This window comes from Scyliorhinus torazame, chromosome 6 (assembly GCF_047496885.1).
Source record: "Scyliorhinus torazame isolate Kashiwa2021f chromosome 6, sScyTor2.1, whole genome shotgun sequence".
NCBI lineage: Eukaryota > Metazoa > Chordata > Chondrichthyes > Carcharhiniformes > Scyliorhinidae > Scyliorhinus > Scyliorhinus torazame.
The window spans coordinates 51,743,783-51,766,129 of record NC_092712.1 but is presented as its reverse complement, the minus strand read 5'-3'; the positions used below and the strand labels follow the sequence as shown (position 1 = coordinate 51,766,129).

Here is a 22,347-nt window from a genome sequence, read left to right as displayed (position 1 = left end):
TATGGCTAATGATGGGAGAAGCTCCATCACATGGCTGACCTGCAATCTCCCCCACCCTTCTTCTCTTCCATTGATATGTGCTGGGAGGGTTTTGCAGATTGAAACTCATGCCAGGTTATGAACCAGCCTTCCTTGACCATCAAGTCCTGAACTGAGACTTGAACAGGCTCAGAGGCGGGGACACTACCCAATATGCCACAAGACTTCCATTTGAACAAGGATTGGATTGGATTGGATTTGTTTATTGTCACGTGTACCAAGGTACGGTGAAAAGTATTTTTCCGCGAGAAACTCAATCGATCATTAAGTACATGGGAAGAAAAAGGGACAAAAGAAAATACATAATAGGGCAACACAAGATATACAATGTAACTACATAAGCACCGGCATCGGATGAAGCATACAGGGTGTAGTGTTAATGAGGTCAGTCCATAAGTGGGCCATTTAGGAATCTGGTAATAGCGGGGAAGAAGCTGTTTGTGAGTTTGTTCGTGCGTGTTCTCAGACTTCTGTATCCCCTGCCCGATGGAAGAAGTTGGAAGAGTGAATAAGCCGGGTGGGAGAGGTTTTTGATTTTGCTGCCCGCTTTCCCCAGGCAGCGGGAGGTGTAGATGGAGTCAATGGATGGGAGGCAGGTTCGTGTGATGGACTGGGCGGTGTTCACGACTCTCTGAAGTTTCTTGCGGTCCTGGGCCGAGCAGTTGCCATACCAGGCTGTGACGCAGCCAGATAGGATGCTTTCTATCGTGCATCTGTAAAAGTTAGTAAGGGTTAATGTGGACATGCCAAATTTCCTTAGTTTCCTGAGGAAGTATAGGCGCTGCTGTGCTTTCTTGGTGGTAGCGTCGACGTGGGTGGACCAGGACATATTTTTGGAGATGTGCACCCATAGGAATTTGAAGCTGCTAACCATCTCCACCTCGGCCCCATTGATGTTGACAGGGATGTGTACAGTACTTTGCTTCCTGAAGTCAGTGACCAGCTCTTTAGTTTTGCTGGCATTGAGGGATAGATTGTTGTCGCTGCACCATTCCACTAGGTTCTCAATCTCCCTCCTGTATTCTGACTCGTCGTTATTTGAGATCCAGCCCAAAATTGTACGAAATTGTACAATTTTGGGTACAAAAAGGTACAAAATTGGCTCTACCCACAGAGATGCTTTTTCTATTCTTCAGTCCATCCTTTGTTATCTACCCCAATTACAGAGCTGGCTTGAAGTTAAACTCATTGACCTGAAAGCTTGGCCTAAGTTGTCTGGTCCCACCTGCCGTGGGAATTTCTGCGGGTGGGTTGACTTCGGACAGGAAATCCCACCTGTTAACTCTGTTTCTCTCTCCAAAGATGCTGACAGACCGACTGATCATTCTCTGCTTTTTCTCCCACATTGGTTTGCACGGTGGTTAGCACTGCTGCTGCACAGTGCCAGGGTTCGATTCCGGCCTTGGGTCACTGTCTGCACGTTCTTCCCGTGTCTGCGTGGGTTTCCTCCGGGTGCTCCAGTGTCCTCCCACAGTCCAAAGATGTGCCGGTTAGGTGGGGTTACGGGGGGGGGGGGGAGGTTGGATGGGGAAGTGGGACTCCATAGGGTTCTCTTTCGGAGGGTCAGTGCAGACTCAATGGGTTGAATGGCCTCCTTTTGCATTGTAGGCATTCTATGGATTTCGGACACCTGCAGTATCTTGGTAATTTCATTCCTCAAAAGTTCTTGTCCTTTGATATTCCACCATCTTCTAATCGGGGCCTTTAGATCCTTTTGATTCCCTTTATTTCTGTTATGGATTTGGGCTCTTTGACATAAACATTTGCAAAACATTATTTCTTCCTCTCTTGCTGTGGTTGATCTTGGTTACTGCTGATGAGCCCGAACATGAATGCTGGGAATTTGACCAAATTCGGCTTGTTCCACTTGACTTTTTAATTGGCTTGTTTCAAACTTTTTTAATCTCCGAAATAGAAACAAAACATGGTGGAAATTCTCAGCATCTCCTGTGGGGAGCGTTAAGGCTCCAGGTTGCTGACCTTTCAGCAGAACTGGAAGAAATTAGTGATCGGTTTTGACAAACATTTTTGACCCCATGTGATTTTAACTGTGCCGCGATGGTTACCAATGTGTGAACATGCTCGCCTCTGGGCAGTTCTTTTTAACGATAGCAGCGTGAAAGCAAAGCCAGAGGACTGGGTTTTAATCAAACAGAAACCTCAGCAGGTTACGGCAGCATCCGCGGGGCGAAAGTTAGTCTTTCAGGTCTGTGGGCAAAACTGGGAAAAGTTAGAGACGTGGTAGTTTTTTTTAAACAAGGCATCTGTGGGACAAGGACAAAAAGGAGGTCTGTGATTGGCTGTAAGAGAGAGAGATTGAACGACGCAAGGGTTAGTCCTCCAGGGCCAACGAGAATGGTGGTGGGGTTGAACTTTAGCCTGGAAGAGCGCGCATGGGTTTGCAGATTAAACATTTGGAGCTGTCGGAACTTTGGAAATTCGGCTTCCAACCCATCAACCTCTGCATTTAATTTGAGTATCTTAGGCTGCTTGCATGAGCTCTTGCCAGCAGAGTGGGGCTGCCAATTATATGCTAATTGCTCAATTGGACTGACACATTCTTTTAACATTAACGTTGGTTCCACAGGCTCCCAGTTTTCTGAAACTTGTCACCAGAAAGCAAGATGAGTCCATGGTGGGTGGGTGGGGGGCACTGGGGTACGAGGTGGGTGGAGGGTTTGGGGTGTGTTGAATCAATTGTAGGGAAGATAAACTCTCAGGATTCACGGGCGTGGTTGAATGGCCTCGTAGCGTCCGATTCAGTGACACGACAAGGCCGTTAAATCTCACAAGAGGCCTCTCGTGAGATTTGCAACCCTCGGAATGCCTTGTGAGACCTGGCGATCTGGATTTCGCCCTCGCTGGGTGAGATCCAGATTAAAATATGTTTAATGGCTCATTTAAATAAGTCTGCTTTCAATTCTCCCGAGGCCTGGGAATTAACACCCGCACCACGCAGAACGCAAAATGGCGCCGTTTAGCACTGGTCCACAGAAACGTGGACCATGCGTAATTGCAACTGGAGGGGTCCTCCAGGTCATCAGATGCCCCGGTGGTGGGATTATGGGCAGGGCGATGCCCTAGCTCTCCAGCTCGCACCCTGATACAAAGAACAAAGAAAAGTACAGCACAGGAACAGGCCCTTCGGCCCACCAAGCCTGTGCCGACCGTGCTGCCCGACTAAACTAAAATCTTCTACACTTCCTGGGTCCGTATCCCTCTATTCCCATCCTATTCATGTATTTGTCAAGATGCCCCTTAAACGTCACTATCGTCCCTGCTTCCACCACCTCCTCCGGCAGCAAGTTCCAGGCACCCACTACCCTCTGTGTAAAAAACTTCCCTTGTACATCTCCTCTAAACCTTGCCCCTCGCACCTTAAACCTATGCCCCCTAGTAATTGACCCCTCTGCCCTGGGGAAAAGCCTCTGACTATCCACTCTGTCTATGCCCCTCATAATTTTGTAAACCTCTATCAGGTCGCCCCTCAGCCTCCGTCGTTCCAGTGAGAACAAACCGAGTTTATTCAAGCGCTTCTCATAGCTAATGCCCTCCATACCAGGCAACATCCTGGTAAATCTCTTCTGCACCCTCTCTAAAGCCTCCACATCCTTCTGCTAGTGTGGCGACCAAAATTGAACACTATACTCCAAGTGTGGCCTAACTAAGGTTCTATACAGCTGCAACATGACACCTTAGCACCGCCACCTGGGCAACCTGGTAGTGCCACCCTGGTTCTGCCAGGGTGTCCAGCTGGCACTCCCAGGCTGGCAAAGGCACTAACAAGGTGCCCTGATGCCAGGTCACCCATGCCAGGGATGGGCCAGACGTGCCCTGCCCTTAAGAGATGGGATGAGGGGTGGGCTGGAGGATTCTCTATGAGGCAATGGGGGAGGGGAGGAGGTGAGGGGTCCGGAGGCTGCGGTGGGGATTCCGAAGAGCTTCGAACGATCGGGGCGGCTTTTGAAAATGGTGCTCCGATCTCTTCCTGCACTTGCGAGCTGAACTTCTCAGTGCAGGAAGTGAGGTCAGTACGGCTTCAGCAGGACGTTTTCGACCGAGGCCAATAAAATCAACAGAGTCCCGTTAGAGAGCGAGGTCATTCTCGGCGCTGCAGACACCAAGAAAGACCCCGCTATAGGCGGCCAAAACGAGGCTCGTTTTTTGCACGTTATAGCATGCCCCTTGCCAGCAGGAAAAAGATTTTTCCACAATACCTCCTCTGTGACGTGGTCTCCTATACATTCCTCAGTTGGTCTCTCACATCAGGATCATCAAGCAGACAGGGGGCTGGATTCTCCGGTCGCCGACGGCGAATTCGCGTTCGGCGAACGGCCGGGGAATCCAAGTTTACGACAGAATTACGGGCGGCGGCGCTTTCGCGAAGCCCTCCCCCGTCCAAAGCGGCATACTCGGAGAGTATGCCACGTATCAACGGCTTCAGGACATTGATGAGGCCCGCCCCCTGATGCTCCGCCCCCGAACGGCCGGGTTCCCGATGGCGTGGGTCTCTCATGGTCTCAACCGCCGGGAGCTCAGCGAGGTGGCTGTGGACTCAGTCCAGCGCCGCCACAGTCAGCGGAGGGCCGATCCGCGGGCAGGGGGAACATTATTTTGGGCTGGGGGCACTATGGGGGGGGGGCCTGTGGCGCATGAGCAGGCCAAAGGGGGGGCACTATTTTGTGGACCGGGTCCACGGGCTGCGTCCGCCATGAAATACGGTGCGCCCACAGACCCGACAATTCTCCGGGGAGTATCGGCAGCTAGAGCCAAATGCTTTACGCTGCCGTCCTGCTGGCCCCTAGCAAAACAGGGAAATCGGTGGCCATTTTGCGCCGCTTTTTCTGGCGTAAAACGCCACCGTTCCCACGCCGGAGTGAGGACATAGCCCCAGAATCGGAGAATCCTGCCCAGGGTCTCCAGAATGGTCGTGGTTTATACAACATTGCACAATGCTTGAACAGGGTGAAGAGACTCAGATGCTCAGGTAACTCAGAGCGGTGGGAGGAAGATGCTGAGGGTCATAAACCCCCGAGCTGCTCCAATTGCTGTCCATGATGCCTTTCTCAATGCAAAGTTCACTTCAGGCTGCAGCTGTGGACCCATATCGCAAGAAAATGAAGGTGCCACTCAGCCCATCCACTTCCCTGCTCACCCGCCAGCAAAGTCTTCAACATTCCTCACATCCATCATCAAACAGCTTAGAATGGACAAGATGTGAGAGGGGTGAAACAGAATAACATTTATGTGATGTAAATAAGGAACAGAGACTTATCAAAACAATCTTTTCCATGCATCCACGCACATATTTCTGTGCAACTATAAAGCCAACCTCTTCCTTTCCCTGCTGCTCCCAGATGGTGCAACCAGAAATGGTGTCAGCAGAGGTAAAGGCTGTTCACATTCCCTGCTCTGACTCCTCAATCACCCTTGTCCTCTGGGTGTTGGAGACCATGAATGCCCTGTTGAGGACTGTCCTGCCTTTAATTGTGCAGGTTAGATTCAGCCATGGGGAGATAAGGAAGCACATGAGCTACAGACTGAGCGGAAGGCTGTTTGGAAGGGTTTTGAGTGGAGTCTCTACAAGTACTGACCCTTTCACCACCATTCCTCTCATAACTTAGCAACTCTTCACAATTAAAAATGTGTGGGAGAGCATGTTTCAGATCAGGGCGACCCTGTAAGCCTGAAGCTAAGGGATCTGTCAACCTGTTAAAGGGAGCAGATATGCTGTCAGACAGAGTCTTTACGATGATGTTGAAGGTCTGCATGGACCCATTTCATTGGAGCATCTCACAGACCACAGAGCTGATCATCTATTCATGGAAAGGGCACCATCTCAATGACCCACGACATCACCTCCTTTGTAACTGGGATGGACTCCTCCTGTCACTCTGCAATTGCAGGGAGTGTGCTTTGAAAGGCCCATAAGTGCATCACATATTATCTGCTGCTGTTCACTGATTCCCTTCTTCATCCATAATATCCGAGGATACAATGGGCAGAAAGAACCGGGTTGAAGTGAATCCACCTTGTGGCTGCAGTGCCAGCAAGATATCCGCGTGTTGCTTCTTTTCAGAAAGGCCCTTTGAACGACACACAATCAGGCAGTGGTGAGAGGTCCCTGGTGGGCTTTCCGCTGGAACCAAGACCCACGGGCAGAAGCCTGAACTACCGAGAGCTGCCGGCTAATCAAAGGCTGGCAGACTTGTGCTCAGCAGTACCTCCAAGGAGGTGGTGGCTGCTGCCAGAAGGTTGACACTGGAGTCTCAGGGTCATGGAGCGATCCAGGCCACAGATACTAATGTGGGGTGGGGAGGGAGGCTTTCCCGGGATTGGAAGACCACAAATATAGGGGCGCAAGGGGATCAGCAACGAGGGCAGTGGGGCGGCTCTCAGCAGGCCCCCTTCCCAATATCCAGATCCGCAATCAGGCACTGAGTGCCTTTGATAGAGGAACTCTCATTCCAAGAGGTGTCAAACTGCCAGCAAAGTTTATCTGCCGTGCATGCTGCATTGAGACATATCCGCATGCAGCTGGTTTAATACCAGCGGGGGTGGGATGAGGCACTTAAGTGGTCATTAACTGGCCAGTTGGGTGGGGTTACTGGGTTACAGGGATAGAGTGATGGTGTGGGCTTGAGTAGGGTGCTCGATGGACTGAATGGCCTCCTTCTGCACTGTAAGTTCTATGAGACTATGAGCTCAGGGCCTCAGTTGGTGACAGGACAGGTCAGGTATTAGATGATCACAACGTGCAAGGGCACACGGAAAGGGCAGGGGAATGGCACTAAGCCATGCTCATTTGGAGAGCCGGTGCAGACACAATGGGCCAAATGGCCTCCTTCAGTGAATCTGAGGGCACCTGCGAATGACGGCAGCTGGAAGAGTGATGTGATCGAGAGGACTTGAGAAGGGAGAGTGAGGTGGATGCAGACACCAGGACAAAGGTGAATGTGTCAGTTTTGTGGCAGTTCTGCTTGGACCATTAAACCACTTTCTGCATTTCACCCAGGAGCATAGCACCACCTTGGCAACCTCCAACCAGACCTTCTTTACCTCAGCTGCAGATTTATTCCTCCAGATAACAGGGAAGATTGCCTTCCTCCAGCTCCTCACAGCTCCCTTTAAAGCCGCGCATATAGAACATAGAACATAGAATTTATAGTGCAGAAGGAGGCTATTCAGCCCATCGAGTCTGCACCAGCCCTTTGGAACGAGCGCCCCAAACCTCCACTATCCCCATAACCCAGTAACCCCACCTAATCTTTTTGGACACTAAGTGCAATTTATCATGGCCAATCCACCTAACCTTCACGTCTTTGGACTGTGGGAGGAAACCCACGCAGACACGGGGAGAACGTGCAGACGCCGCACAGACAGTGATCAAAGCCGGGAAGCGAACCTGGGACCCTGGCGCTGTGACGCAACTGTGCTAACCACTGTGCTACCATGCTGCCCCAGAATGAAACGGTGCATGTCTGACCTTCACTTCAGTGCTTGGAGTCCCTCGCAGCAACTCCAACCCTTTCAACTTGCATGTTTGGATTGTCCCTTTAAATACCGGAACTGAGATCACACAGGTCCACATCAAGCTGGTTGGACAAGAAAGAAAAGTGATAATGAGTTGTCTAAATTGAAGTCACTGACAGACACACTCAACCTATTTCTTTTTTTCACGAATACTAATGAAACCCTCAGCCCACACCATCCCCCCCTGGACCCGCACATGACTAATATCCAACCTTGAACGCTGAAGACTAAAATCGTTTTGAAGGAAGTTGAGCTTTTTGAGTCTCTCAATTAGTTTATTGAGTGATATAGGTTGAATGGTAATTGATTCCTGCCTTCAAGGTATTTGAAATTAAATTACGTGGGCTTGTTCTGACGGCAGGAAAGAGCGACAATGTGTTCGCCTCAAGGCTCCACATTATTTGCAATGTTTGCTGCTGGAATCACATTTCATTGAGCTGTTGTGGAAATAATGGTCTGGGTTTTACCTTGGGCTTCAGGATTCTAATGTGAGGACCAAGCAGGGATCCTGAGCCTACACTTGCCAGCAGGGAGACCGGCTTAGCAATCTTCCATGTCTTGTCAGCCCCTCTGGGAGAGGGGGGCACTGCTGAGGAAGATCGGAGACTAAAAGAGCACCTCAACATGGAGGCATCCTCGGAGGTGCGCAGGATATAAAAAGGTTCAAGAGGCCCTTCAGAGCAGAGGCAAAAACTGTTCCAGTGGAGGCTTTGGGCTACTGGTGGGGCATTTCCTGTCCATTGCCCCATCAGTTAGCATGGAGACACCAGACCTCATTCACCACCCTCTGAGTGAAGATGTTTTTCTACGTCTCAATTTTAAATGGCCTACCCTGAGACTGTGACCCCTTGTTCTAGACACCTAAGCCAGAGAAATCAACATCCCTGCATCCAGTGTGACCAGCTCTGTCAGATTTCAGGGGCAGGATTCTCCGTTTGGGAGACTAGGGGCGGAATTCTCCGTTGCCTGATGCCAATATCTTAATCGGCATTCGGGCGGAGGATCGACTCCGACGACCAAATCGGGGCCGGCGCCAGTTTGACGTCGGTCAGCCATGCTCCGCCCCCTCCGGAATGGTGTAACCGTGTCTTGCGCCGTTGCAACAGCGATGGCGCATCATCACCAGGCCCTCCTGCGATGTTCCGCCCCCAAAGGGTCAAGTTCCTGACCGCGCGGGACACGTGTGGTCTCAGTGCTGCCACACTCGAGTCGGGAGCCGTGCCGCTGGCGGGTGTCGTGTTCGGTACACTGGTCTAACACTGGCTGCAACTGGGTGCAGCTTAGATCAGAAAGATACTCCAGACCTTGAAGTTAGTTCAATCAGGTTTATTGAACTAATAGCACAGTTAGTATAGTTCTCTGTGAGTTCGACTCTCTGCTAACCTAAGTGTGGTTACTCTGTCTGACTGAACCAGACTAGCTCTTAGCCACGTGGTGGGGGTGTGAGATTGTAACAACACCCTTGACTGACTCTCTAGCTGTTCATCAGTGGAAGGAGGCTGAGTGTGAGTGCCTCGTGTCTTTTATAGTCAGATCCCACCCCTGAGTGTCCTGCCTGCTTATTGGTCATGTCCTGTTCTCTGTGTCCATTAGCTACTTGCCTGTATATCATTTTGTGTGTGTGTGCCTGCATATCATGACATCTCCCTTTTTTTCATGTTTGGATGACATGTGTGAGCGTATTTACAAGAATAGGCCAATATTAACATAGAATCGTAGAATTTACAGTGCGGAAGGAGGCATTCGGCCCATCGAGTCTGCACCGGTTCTTGGAAAGAGCACCCTACCCAAGGTCCACACCTCCACCCTATCCCCAGAACCCAGTAACCCAACCCAACACTGAGGGTAATTCTGGACACTAAGGGCAATTTAGCATGACCAATCCACCTAACCTACACATCTTTGGACTGTGGGAGGAAACCGGAGCACCCGGAGGAAACCCACGCACACACGGGGAGGATGTGCAGACTCCGCACAGACAGTGACTCAAGCTGGGAATCGAACCTGGGACCCTGGAGCTGTGAAGCAATTGTGCTAACCATTATGCTACCGTGCTGCCCTAACATATATACATGCAGTGGATGTGAGCATATGTACATGTGAAAACAGCTGTCTAATGCGAGAACGCAGAACATAGCAAACATAACAAATGTTCATAAGTCCAGTCTCTGTGGCTTGCGTCTGATCCTGGCCGACCGCCGGAGAGGTGGTGGCGGGGACGACAGCGCCTTGATGGGCGGGATTGAAGCCTGACTGGTGGTGCAGACCTGCACAAGGCATAGTGTCCAGGCTTCCCGCAGTTGAAACATCGCCTGCCTCTTGCAGGGCAGTGCCCCTTTAAGTGGGCGTTGCCACAGTTTGGGCACGTCATGACGCGGCGTCGTGACGCGGTGTACGGCGTCGCACATGCGCAGTGCGGTCGGCAGACATCTGTACCTGCGCAGTGTTTGCAACTGCAATTGCAATTGCAACTGGTTTACAATCCCCCTGGGAGCCCAAACCGGCAAGCAATTCACTGTTCCCTACCATGCAAATTTATGCGTGGTATGGAATACAAGGATTCCCGAGGGAATCCCACTATTGCGCCTCCATTTTGTGCGGGCGGCCCGATAGCGAGGTCTACTGGCCAGTCATCGTGCCCCCTCGCTAAAACAAAAAAGCAGCTCTAAACCCACCCCCCCCCCCCCCACCCCCCCGTGCCCTGCTTCGGTGCCCCCCAACCCCCAAGATTGACCCGGCCTGACCCTGAGGGACTCCTGTAATAGGGAGAACCACTCACAGGACCTCTCTAATAGGAAGACCCCACTCCCCACAGGGACCCCTGTAATGGGGAAAAAAACCCAGGGACACCTGTAATAGGGGGACACACCCAGCGACCTCCTAACTAAAGCGACCCCCACAGAGAGCCCCTGACTAGAGGGACCCACCCCCCAAGGGACCCCTAACTGAAGTATCCCCAACAGGGACCCGATAACTGGAGGAACTCCCCACAGGAACCCCACAGAGACCCTCTAATTAAAGGGACCCCCTACAGGGACCACCTGACTAGAGGGAACCACCCCCGCCACAAACCTCATGCCCCAGAAAAGCGGCCCCTGTCTGGAAGGTAGAGAGCAGTCCAGACAGGGGAAGTGCAAACAATTACAGCTGTAACACTTAGCTGAGGCTCCAAGTGTCCATTCCTCAGAGGAGAACGGCTGTGGCCTGTGTTTCAACCTGGCAGACCCATTAGCTGCAAGCCATACATAACTTTCTGGTAGTGGGCTGTGATTGACATCTTCCACAAAATAGCTGCAGGTTTGATTCATTCATCTCCCTTCATGAATCAGTGACTCTAAATGGTGAAACTCCAATGTTTACAAAAAGTGACCACATCAAAGAGTGGTAAGTGCATTCCAAGCACGAGGTGCATTCCAATCACTCATGCATGTGCACTCCTTAGAGGAGTGGCCCCCTTGGCCCATCGTGTGTCCCACCACCCCAGGGTCACGCTAGTAGACACCACAAGTCATCCGCGCCCACGTGATTCCGGTCACGGGGACCAGAGAATCACAGACGACTGGAGAATAGGGTGTTGGGGCCACTCGTGAATGCAAATGGGTCATTAAGATCTATATGCATTTATTTACATCTCCCGCCGACGCACGTTCATGGACCTCGATCCTGCTGCCAACGGGGGTCGGAGCATTGCAATCAGATCAGCTCCCAGTGTCGATCCTGATTTTCCCCAACGCCGTTTCACCAGGGACCTATAGAGCCGCACTAAGATCCTTGCTCATGCACTCAAGTCCTCTTACAATGAAGGTCAGCATACCATTTGCCAACACATCCATTATTTTCCTAACCACCTCCTTTAGTACTCTGGGATCTAGATTGTCAGGCCCTGGAGATTTATTGGCTTTCAATCCATTAATTTCTCCAGTGCTTTTTTTAAGTAATGCTATTTTCTTTGAATTTGTCCTTTTCAGTAGCACCTTGGTTCCATCGTCTTTCTGGGAAGTTATTTGTGTCTTCTTCCATGAAGACAGAACTAAAGCACTTGTTTAATTGCTCTGCCATTTCCTTGTTCTTTGTTATAAATTTCATAGAATTTACAGTGCAGAAGGAGGCTATTCGGCCCATCGAGTCTGCACCGGCTCTTGGAAAGAGCACCCCACCCAAGGTCAACACCGCCACACTATCCCCATAACTCAGTAACCCCACCCAACACTAAGGGCAATTTTGGACACTAAGGGCAATTTATCATGGCCAATCCACCTAACCTGCACATCTTTGCCTTCACTAATGTTTTTTTTAATATACATTTAGAAGTTTTTACAGTCCGCTTTTTTACTCTCATACTCTACTTTCCCCACTTAATCAACATCTTGGTCCTCCTTCATTGAATTCTGAACTGCTCCCAATATTTAGACATGGTACTTTATATGACTCCTCTTTGAATCTAATAGTACTGTCCTTAATTTATTTTGTAAGCCACGGTTGGGCCACTTTTCTGTTTTTCCATCAGAATGGAATGTATAACTGTTGCAATGTGTACATTCATTCTTCAATTATTAGTCATTGCCGATGCACCATAATGCTTTTCAATTAAATTCCCCAATCTATCTTAATCAACTCACACCTGGGGCGAGATTCTCCAACCCCCCGCCGGGTCGGAGAATCACCGGGGGCTGGCATGAATCCCGCCCCCGCCGGTTGCTGAAGTCTCTGGCACTGGATATTCGGCGGGGGCGGGAATCGCGCCGCGCCGGTTGGTGGGCCCCCCCGCACGATTCTCCGGCCCGGTTGGCCCGAAGTCCCGCCGCTAAAATGCCTGTCCTGCCGGCGTAGATTAAACCACCTATCTTACCGGCGGGACAAGGCGGCGCGGGCGGGCTCCGTGGTCCTGGGGGGGGGGGCACGGGGTGATCTGGCCCCGGGGGGTGCCCCCACGGTGGCCTGGCCCGCGATCAGGGCCCACCGATCCGCGGGCGGGCCTGTGCCGTGAGGGCACTCTTTCCCTTCCCCCTTCGCCACGGTCTCCACCATGGCGGAGGCGGAAGAGACTCTCTCCAATGCGCATACTTGGGAATGCCGTCAGCGGCCGCTAACGCTCCCGCGCATGCGCCGCCCGGAGATGTCATTTCCGTGCCAGCTGGTGGGGCACCAAAGGCCTTTTCCGCCAGCTGGCGGGGTGGAAATCCGTCCGGCGCCGACCTAGCCCCTTAAGGTTCAGGCTCGGCCCCCAAGATGCGGAGCATTCCACACCTTTGGGGCAGCGTGATGCCCGACTGATTTGCGCTGTCTTGGGCGCCAGTCGGTGGACATCGCGCCGTTTCCGGAGAATTTCGCCCCTCATATCTTTGTAGTTTCCTTTGTTTAGACTTAGGACCCTAGTTTCAGATCAGACTACTTCATGTTTTACCCAAATGAAGAATTCCTATCATATTATGATCATTGTTTTCTAAAGGATCACGCACAACAAGATTATTAATTAACCCTTCTCAATACCAAATCTAGGATAGCATGTTCCCGAATTGGTTTCTCAACATACTGGTCTATAAAACCATCTCACACACACTGCAAGAATCATGCAGCACAGTATTGTTGCTAATTTGGTTTGCCCAATACATATGTAGATTAAAGTCTCCCATGATTACTGTTGCACCCTTGTTACATGTATCTCTAATTTTCTGTTTAACACCATCCACTACCTTAACACTATTGTTTGGAGACTTATAGGAAACTCTCACTAATATTTTCCACCCCATGTTACTTCTTAGCTCAATCGATTTTACATCTATATTTTCTGAGCCAATATTCTCTCTCACTATTGTAATAATTACATTCTTAACTAACAACACCACTCCACCACTGGGGCTGGTTTAGCACAGTGGGCTAAACATCTGGCTTGTAAAGCAGAACAAGGCCAGCAGCGTGGGTTCAATTCCCATACCAGCCTCCCCGAACAGGCGCCGGAATGTGGCGACGAGGGGCTTTTTACAGTAACTTCATTTAAAGCCTACTTGTGACAATAAGCGATTTTCATTTCATTTCACCTCCTTTCCCTTTTTGCCTTTCCTGACTAAATATTGAGTATCCTCAATATTCAATTCCAAGCCTTGGTCACCTTGCAGCCATGTCTTGGTAATCGCAATCTTATTGCACCCCTGTATCGCAATTTGTGCTGTTAATTCAGATACAGTCCCTTTAGTCTTGACTTTTTCACATTTTTCCACATTTTCCTTTTGTACTATGGCCCAATTTGCTGCTAGCCCTTGTTTCCTCTACCTTCCACTTAAGCTTTCTTTTTGTTTTTCATTTATGTCTTTGTTTCATTCTCTTGTGTCTCCCCATTCAGGTTACCACCCCCCCTGCCACTTGAGTTTAAACTCTCTGCCCATAGTGCTAGCAAATACCCCTGAAAGGATATTGGTCCTAGTCCTGCTGGGGTGCAATCCGTCCAGCTTGTACAGGTGGCACATTCCACAGAATCAATCTCAATGCCTCAGGAATCCAAATCCCTTCCCCCATACCATCTCTGCAGCCATGCATACATCTGGCCTATTTTCCAATTCCTGCTCCGGCTCGAATTTGGCATTGAGAGTAATCCTGAGATTACTATCTTTGAGACCCTGCTTTTTAATTTATTTCCTAGCTCCCTAGATTCTGCTTTCAGGACCTCATCTCTCTTTGGCGGCACGGTAACACAGCTGCCTTACAGTGCCAGGGACCCGGGTTCTAATCTGATCTCAAGTGACTGTCTGTGTGGAGTTTGCACGTTCTTCCCGTGTCTGCATGGGTTTCCTCCGGGCGCTCCGGTTTCCTCCCACAGTCCAAATATGTGCAGGTTAGGTGGATTGGCCATGCTGAATTTCCCCTTAGTGTCCAAAAGGTTAGGTGTGGCTATGGGAGTATGGGGAAGGGTGGGGATGTGGGCCTAGGTGTGGTGCTCTTTCGAAGGGCCGGTGCAGATTCTATGGGCCACACGACCTCCTTCTGCACTACAGGGATTCTATGAAATTCTATTACTCATACCCACATCGTTAGTAGCGATATGGACCACAATATCTGGCTGTTCACCCTCCCCCCTCAGAATGTCCAGCAGGCACTCAGTGACATCCTCGACCCTGGCAACGCACTATCCTGGATTCATATTTGCGGCCACAGAAAGGTCTACCTATTCCCCTTACAAGAGAATTCCCTATCACTATTGCCCTCCTGCTTTTATTTCTCACCCACCCTGTGCACTTGAGCCTCACAGTGCCACAGACGTGGCTCTTGCTGCATTCAACAAAGAACTCCCCCCAGCCCCTCCCGCCCCCGAAAGCATCCAAAACAGAAAACCTGCTGGAGAGGGAGAAGGATCCAGAGAATTCCTGCACTACCTGCCTAAGCACTTTTGCTATGCCTGACCATTACCCGCTCCTTTTCTGTCTGTACACTTGTTACCTGCTGTGTGACTGCCTCACCGTATGTGCTGTCGTCAAAGGTCTCATCCTTGCAGATGTTCCACAGTGACTCCAGTCTCAGCTGCAGCTCCGAAACCTGGATTTCGAGTAGTTGCAGCTGGAGACACTTTGTGCAAATGTGATCATCCTGAACACTGGAAGTGTCTCTGACTTCCCACATCGCACAAGAAGAGCATTTCATGTGGCCGAGCTGCCCTGCCATGACTTGCCCTTAAATTACTCCCTTTACTTGCTCTAATTGAGGGTATATTAAGGACCGTAGAAATACTCACCAGGTCCTACCTTACAAGGCAGCCACTCTTCTTTCTGAGGAAAGGTAGAAAAGGCTCCCTGTACACCAAACTCCCTAAGTCACCAAACTCCAACTTTTGCACTCTTACTGGAATCCAATACAAACTCCAGTGCAGTGTAAAGATGTTGTTTATTTGGACATCCAGATACATTTATTTTTATGATGCTATCCTGTAGATTACACTAAGAATGAGAGTTCAGTGAAATGGAGATAACCTTGTGTGATGGGTTGGTAATTGGTTGGTGCAGGTAAGGCATGATCTAAATAAATGGTGAAAAGAGTTTGATGGCGTATTCCTGTTACTATAAATGTAGAATGCTACACTACACCACTGGAAATAGGCAAAGAATCCCATTACAGCACATCACGCGCATCACCGTTCTTTGGGACCTGGCCACATGGAAACCTGTTACTGCATTGTAGCTCAGTAAATCATTACACCCAAACTCAATTTCATCTAGGTGCGACCGTTTGAACCGTGATATCACAGTCCAGGTGTCACCCTCATGATATGTGTTACGGTAAAATCAGACTGTAAACTGGGTAAAGTTGAGGCAGGAGGCTGCACATTCAGTTGACCGAGAAAGGTTTGACTGGACACATTTTCTGAAGGAAATTCAGTAATACTGCTGCAGAGCCAGCTCGAGTAGTTATATTTGGAGTCACAGGTATAAACCTTCCATGCAATTGTTCATGGGTAGCCAGGTGCCTGGAACCTGGGGCGGGATTCTCCCCTACCCGGCGGGGCGGGGGTCCTGGCGTGATGGAGTGGCATGAACCACTCCGGCGTCGGCCCGCCCCAAAGGTGCGGAAGTCTCCGCACCTTTAGGGGCCAAACCCTCACCTTGAGGGGCTAGGCCCGTGCCGGAGCGGTATACGCTCCACCGGCTGGCGGGAAAGTCCTTTGGCGCCACGCCAGTCGGGGCCGAAAGGTCTTCGCCGGGCAACGCAGGTCCGCGCATGCACGGGAGGGTCAGCGGCTGCTGACGCCATCCCGGCGCATGTGCAGGGGAGGGGGTCTCTTCCACATCCGCCATAGTGAAGACCATGGCGAAGGCGGAAGAAAAAGAGTGCCCCCACGGCACAGGCCCGCCCGCGGATCGGTGGGCCCTGATCGCGAGCCAGACCACCGTGGGGGCACCCCGCGGAGCCAGATCGCCCTGCACCCCCCCCCCAGGACCCCGGAGCACGCCCATGCCGCCTTGTCCCGCCGTTCAAAAGGTGGTTTGATTCACGCCGGTGGGACAGGCATTCCGGCAGCAGGACTTCGGCCCACCGCGGGTCAGAGAATCGGCGGGGGTGGGCCTGCCGACCAGCGCGGCGCGATTCCCGCCCCCGCCGACCGAAGCGGCGCGATTCCCACCCCCGCCGAATCTCTGGTGGCGGAGACTTCGGGACACGGCGGGGGGGTCGGAGAATATCGCTGCTGATTTCTAATGGTTTCTCAGGTCTTTCCTTGGTGTTCCTATCTCACCATCTAATAATAATAATAATCTTTTTAAAGTTACTGTGAAGAGCCCTAGTCGCCACATTGCGGTGCCTTTTCAGGTAAGCTGGTACGGGAATTGAATTCGTGCTACTGGCCTTGTTCTGCATCACAAACCAGCTGTCGAGCCCACTGAGCTAAACCAGCCCTCAGAAAGACTGCCTTTCTGTGAACTTGGTGCTCATCCCCTGTCCTGTAGTTAACATCATTGTTCAGTATTCCACAGCATTGTTTATAGGTCAGTAAACTGAACAGCTTTTCGAAGAGCCAGTCACATCTGGTATAAGAAATTTGGGAAGATTGCTCAACATGGTACGTGGGAATGAGTACAGAATGAGTATAGGGGCTGGTTTAGCTCAATTAGATGGAGTGCTGGTTTGTGACACAAAGCGAGGCTAGCAGTGTGGGTTCAACTCCCGTATCTGGCAGAGGTTATTCTTGACCTCAACCTTCTCAACCTTAGCCCCTTGACTGAGGTGTGGTGATCCTCATGTTAAATCACCACCAGTCAGCTCTCCCCCTCAAAGGATCATCTGGGACTATGCAGGGATCCTCTGCCCTGCTGGCAGCTCACACATGCCCATGCATTTCCCAATGGCATGGGGTGGCCCACAATGGGAAAACGCATTGGTCGGCTGCGGGAGTGAAGAATCAGCTGCCGGCGAGGGCGCGAGAATCACACCTCACCAAACTATCTCGAATATTAAGGACAGGACGGAAAATCCCACCCAGGTTTTGGGATAAGGAGAATTTTTACTGATTAAGAGTTGAGAAAAGTGGTGTTCCCAGGGACCGGCACTGGGGCCTCAGCTTTACATCACAAAGAACAAAGAAAAGTACAGCACAGGAACAGGCCCTTCGGCCCACCAAGCCTGCGCCGACCATGCTTCCTGTCTAAACTAAAATCGTCTACACTTCCTGGGTCCGTATCCCTCTATTCCCATCCTATTCATGTATTTATCAAGATGCTCCTTAAACGTCACTATCGTCCCTGCTTCCACCACCTCCTCCGGCAGCGCGTTCCAGGCACCCACTACCCTCTGTGTAAAAAACTTGCCTCGTACATCTCCTCTAAACCTTGCCCCTCGCACCTTAAACCTATGCCCCCTAGTAATTGACCCCTGGGAAAAAGTTTTTAAATGACTGAGATGAAGAATAGAGAGCTGCATCTCCAGGTTTTGCTGATCGCACTGAGGTGTAAGCAGTGTATGAGGGAATGGAAAGTTGGAAATGAAGATTGATGGAACAAGTGTGAAATCCATTTCGGACCTAAGAAAGCATCATGAGAATACCTTCCAAATGGTGAGAATCTGGAAATGGACAGACAAGTAAAAAATAAAATAAAAAACAAATGAAATATTAATTTTCATTTCTCAGCGGCTGGAGAATAATGGTTGGAAGCTTTGCCGCTGTTGTAAAGTGTTCTGGTTCAGTTTGCATCTGTAGTATTGAGTTCAGGTCTATGCATCACTTCTCAGGAAGGATATACTGTTCCTGAAGGAGATATAGCCAAAATCACCAGGATGATATTAGGGATTAACGGGTAAAATTATGAAAACATGCTGCGTAAATGAAATCTGTATTCCCCGAGTCTGGAAGATTAAGGGATTATCTAGCTGAGGTGGGTAAGATTTAATCATGACATGGTAATATGATAGATTTGATTAAATATGTCCTCTGGCCAGGGAGTCTGAAACAATGGGCATATTCTTAAAATTAGAGTTAGATTGGTGAGGTGTGATGCAAGGGAGCTTTTGTCTCTCAACCCTAATGGGATTCAGGAACTCTCGCCAACAACAAGCTGTCTTTTGGCTCGGCTAACTGAAAGCTTTAAAACTCAAAGTGAAAAATTTATGTTCGGCATCTTTTTGTGGGATATTAAAACAAGATTTTGATTGACTTAAGATACAAAGCAGGCATGATCCAATTGAACAAGGCACAGAGGGATGAATGGACAACCCCTGTGCTGATGTTAATCAAGCTTTAGGAGTTGAAGATGGGGCATGTGATCAGGCATGTGAAATCTGATTGATTTGATTTGATTTATTGTCACATGTACCGAAGTACAGTGAAAAGTAGTTTTCTGTGGCCGAGGGAAAGAACACAGTGCGTACATAGTAGACAAAGAGAATAATCAACAGAGAACATTGACAAATGGTACATCGACAAATAGTGATTGGTTACAGTGCGGAATGAGGGGCCAAACAAAGCAAATACATGAGCAAGAGCAGCATAGGGCGTCGTGAATAGTGTTCTTGCAGGGAACAGATCAGTACGAGGGAGAGTCGTTGAGGAGTCTTGTAGCTGTGGGGAAGAAGCTGTTCCGATGTCTGGATGTGCGGGTTTTCAGACTTCTGTACCTTCTGCCTGATGGAAGGGTCTGGAAGAAGACAATGCCTGGGTGGGAGGGGTCTCTGATAATGTTGTCTGCCTTCCTGAGGCAGCGGGAGGTGTAGACAGAATCAATGGGAGGGTGGCAAGCTTGTGTGATACATTGGGCTGAGTTCACCACACTCTGCAGTTTCTTGCGATCTTGGACCGAGCAGTTGCCATACCAGGCTGCGATGCAGCTGGATAGGATGCTCTCTATCGCAATTCTGTAGAGGTTTGTGAGAGTCGATGCAGACGTTTGTGACATTATAGAAATGTTCAGTATACAAAGAGTTAATATCATGTTACAATTAACCAATAGATGGTGCTAGATGCAGCACTATATAAAACACTGACTCAGGCTTCTGGGAGAAGGAAGGCTGGAGTAGAGTGCATAGGAGAGATCTAGAGAGGATAGAGTATAGTTAGAGTATAGTTAGAGTGCAGAGACTAGTGTTAGTAGAGTGTAGATTACTATAAGTATTGTTTACTATAGGAGTAAGTGGTCGAGCTTAATTTAAGCAGGGAAAGTAAAAGTTAGCTTTGTTAATGAACTTAGCTTCTGTAGTCTTTGTGAACACTATGACATCCATCCTGATGACAGAATCACAAAGAACACCACAATGTTGAGTGACCCACTCCTGAGGATCCTGGGATTATATTCATTGGAGTTTAGGAGGTTGAGGGGAGATCTAATAGAAACTTACAAGATAATGAATGGCTTAGATAGGGTGGATGTAGGGAAGTTGTTTCCATTAGCAGGGGAGACTAGGACCCGGGGGCACAGCCTTAGAATAAAAGGGAGTCACTTTAGAACAGAGATGAGGAAAATTTCTCCAGCCAGAGAGTGGTGGGTTTGTGGAATTCATTGCCACAGAGGGCGGTGGAGGCCGGGACGTTGAGTGTCTTTAAGACAGAAGTTGATAAATTCTTGATTTCTCGAGGAATTAAGGGCTATGGAGAGAGAGCGGGTAAATGGAGTTGAAATCAGCCATGATTGAATGGTGGAGTGGACTCGATGGACCGAATGGCCTTACTTCCACTCCTATGTCTTATGGTCTTATGGTTAGTCAAAATGTATAAAACTGCCTAACATCATCGGAAGGAAGCAAAGAAGCTATTGTTGTACATTGCCTGTGCTCACTGTTCTTTGGGATATGATCACAATAAAACCTGTTATTGCATTGTAGCCCAGCAAGGCTTTGTACTGTAAATAAAGCCCCAAGCTTTTGCCAAACTCAGAGCTTCGCCTTGTCCAGGTGAGAGACTGATGTTCAGAGCATTTCTTCTGAAATTGAGCTTTCACTACAGGTGATTTCTGTTGTGTTATGCTTCTTCATGTAGCATAATCTGCTTCCTTGATGTATGCTCTGACAAAGGAAGGTTCAGACTTGGAGATAGGTTTAACACATTTATTGAACAGTTAATAATTCTCCTACTTGAGTTCTACTCTGCTGCTGATCTTGCTATAGTAACTCAATCTAACTAACCAGTCTGCTCTAAGCTGTGCGGTGGGTGTGATGCTTCTGATCTGCCCCTGTCCTTCTCTCTGAGTGTCGCCTGTGGAAGGAGAAAGAGCATGTGTGCCCTGTCCTTTTATATGGGTTGCCCCCTTGTGGTAGTGTCACCTCTGGGTATCTTGACTGCCCATTGGTCGTAACCAATTCTATGTGTTGATTAGCTGTATGTCTGCATGTCATGATGTCTCTGGTGCTCCCTCTAGTGTTTACTTAGTCTTAGTGTATTTACATAGGGGCTGTTTAGCACAGGGCTAAATCGCTGGCTTTGAAACCAGACCAAGGCAGGCCAGCAGCATGGTTCAATTCCCGTAACAGCCTCCCCGAACAAACGCTGGAATGTGGCGACTAGGGGTTTTTCACAGTAACTTCATTGAAGCCTACTTGTGACAATAAGCCATTTTTATTAACCCCTTGTGTATTTATAGTGATGCATATCAACATAATTACCATTTTCTCTGAAGTCAATTCATCTCGTCTGTCCAGGGGATCATTCAGCTTGATCTGCGCTTCCCTCTGTCAGCCTTCCCCATACCACAGGAACAGATTATTCTGAAATAGAAACAGAAAATGCTGGATAAAGGCAGCAGGCCTGACAGTATCTGTGGGAGAGAGAACAGAGTTACCGTTTCACGCCCATATGACCCTGCTCCAGTATCGGCAGTGTTTTGCTTTTATAACAGATTATTCAGCTTCACTTTGAATCTCAGATGAGGAGCAGGAGGAGCAGCAACACCTGCAGCTACAGCACCAACAGCAGCTGAAGCAAAACCAACAGGAGCTGCCTTCACCTCAGCGCTCCACAAGGCAGAGAGTCTGGGTACCAAGATCCAGCTGGGAGGTGGCAGGACCCAATAAGAGGGTCCAAAAGCAGATGTTCAGCATTTCGGGCATGTGTGAGCACCAAATCCAATGAAGCTCACTGAGGCTCGGGCTTCCATGGCAGGTCGTTGTTGACGTCTGCAGCCTCTCGGGACACTTGCTGTTCTTCCTCTCCCTGAAGTTCTATGCTCTCTCGATCCATAAGGAAGAAAGCAGAGAGTTGGGATTGTGGGAATTCTATTGAGTGGAGAGAAGCGAAGGGCTGCATTAATGGATCAAGGGTGATTGTGAGGCGCGGCTGTGATAGAACAGCGATGAGGTCAAGTTTGAATGCTGAGTCTCTCAGATACCACAGCGGGGTCTGAGACTCGTGGGTGGGGGAGTGGGGAGGGGTAGGGGTGGGGGGGGGGGGGGGGACCTTCCCAGTTCCCCTCTCCATTCCGGTGGCTGCTGAATGTACAGTTCAGACATGGAAACCCCTGCCTGGGCCGAATGCTAGCCAGATGCTGCAGATGTCAGCAATGTCATGTGTGTCACATGATTATTATTATTAGATTATTAGGTTAGATGAAAGCCTGAACCTCTTTAGAAATCTTTTCTCATTGCGCCAGCCCGTCCACCGTCTCTGATCGACCAGCGAATGCTAAATGAGGGGCTATGGTTAACTCAAAAGAGTTCCTGACCCACCAACTGCTGTGCATGGGTCTGTTCGGATAAGATTCCACCCCAATTGATTCCCATTTATATTTAAACTGTACAGTGACATTCCTGCTGCCAGATTTAGACAGAGAGAGGAACAGTCAGGGCAATCAGCTGCTCTGTAATCCACCCTGAGCA

General features: G+C 49.6%; 1 long non-coding RNA gene across 1 annotated transcript in view; it reads right to left on the bottom strand.

The window, feature by feature from the left end:
• Positions 1-21,220, bottom strand: part of LOC140425704 (uncharacterized) — a 28,955-nt gene extending 7,735 nt beyond the window's left edge. Inside the window, exons 1-2 of the long non-coding RNA XR_011947933.1 lie at positions 21,139-21,220; positions 7,526-7,634 (exon numbers count right to left, since the gene is read on the bottom strand). This is a non-coding gene — a long non-coding RNA (uncharacterized lncRNA). The remainder of the gene's footprint in view (positions 1-7,525; positions 7,635-21,138) is intronic.
• Positions 21,221-22,347: the final 1,127 nt, after the last annotated feature.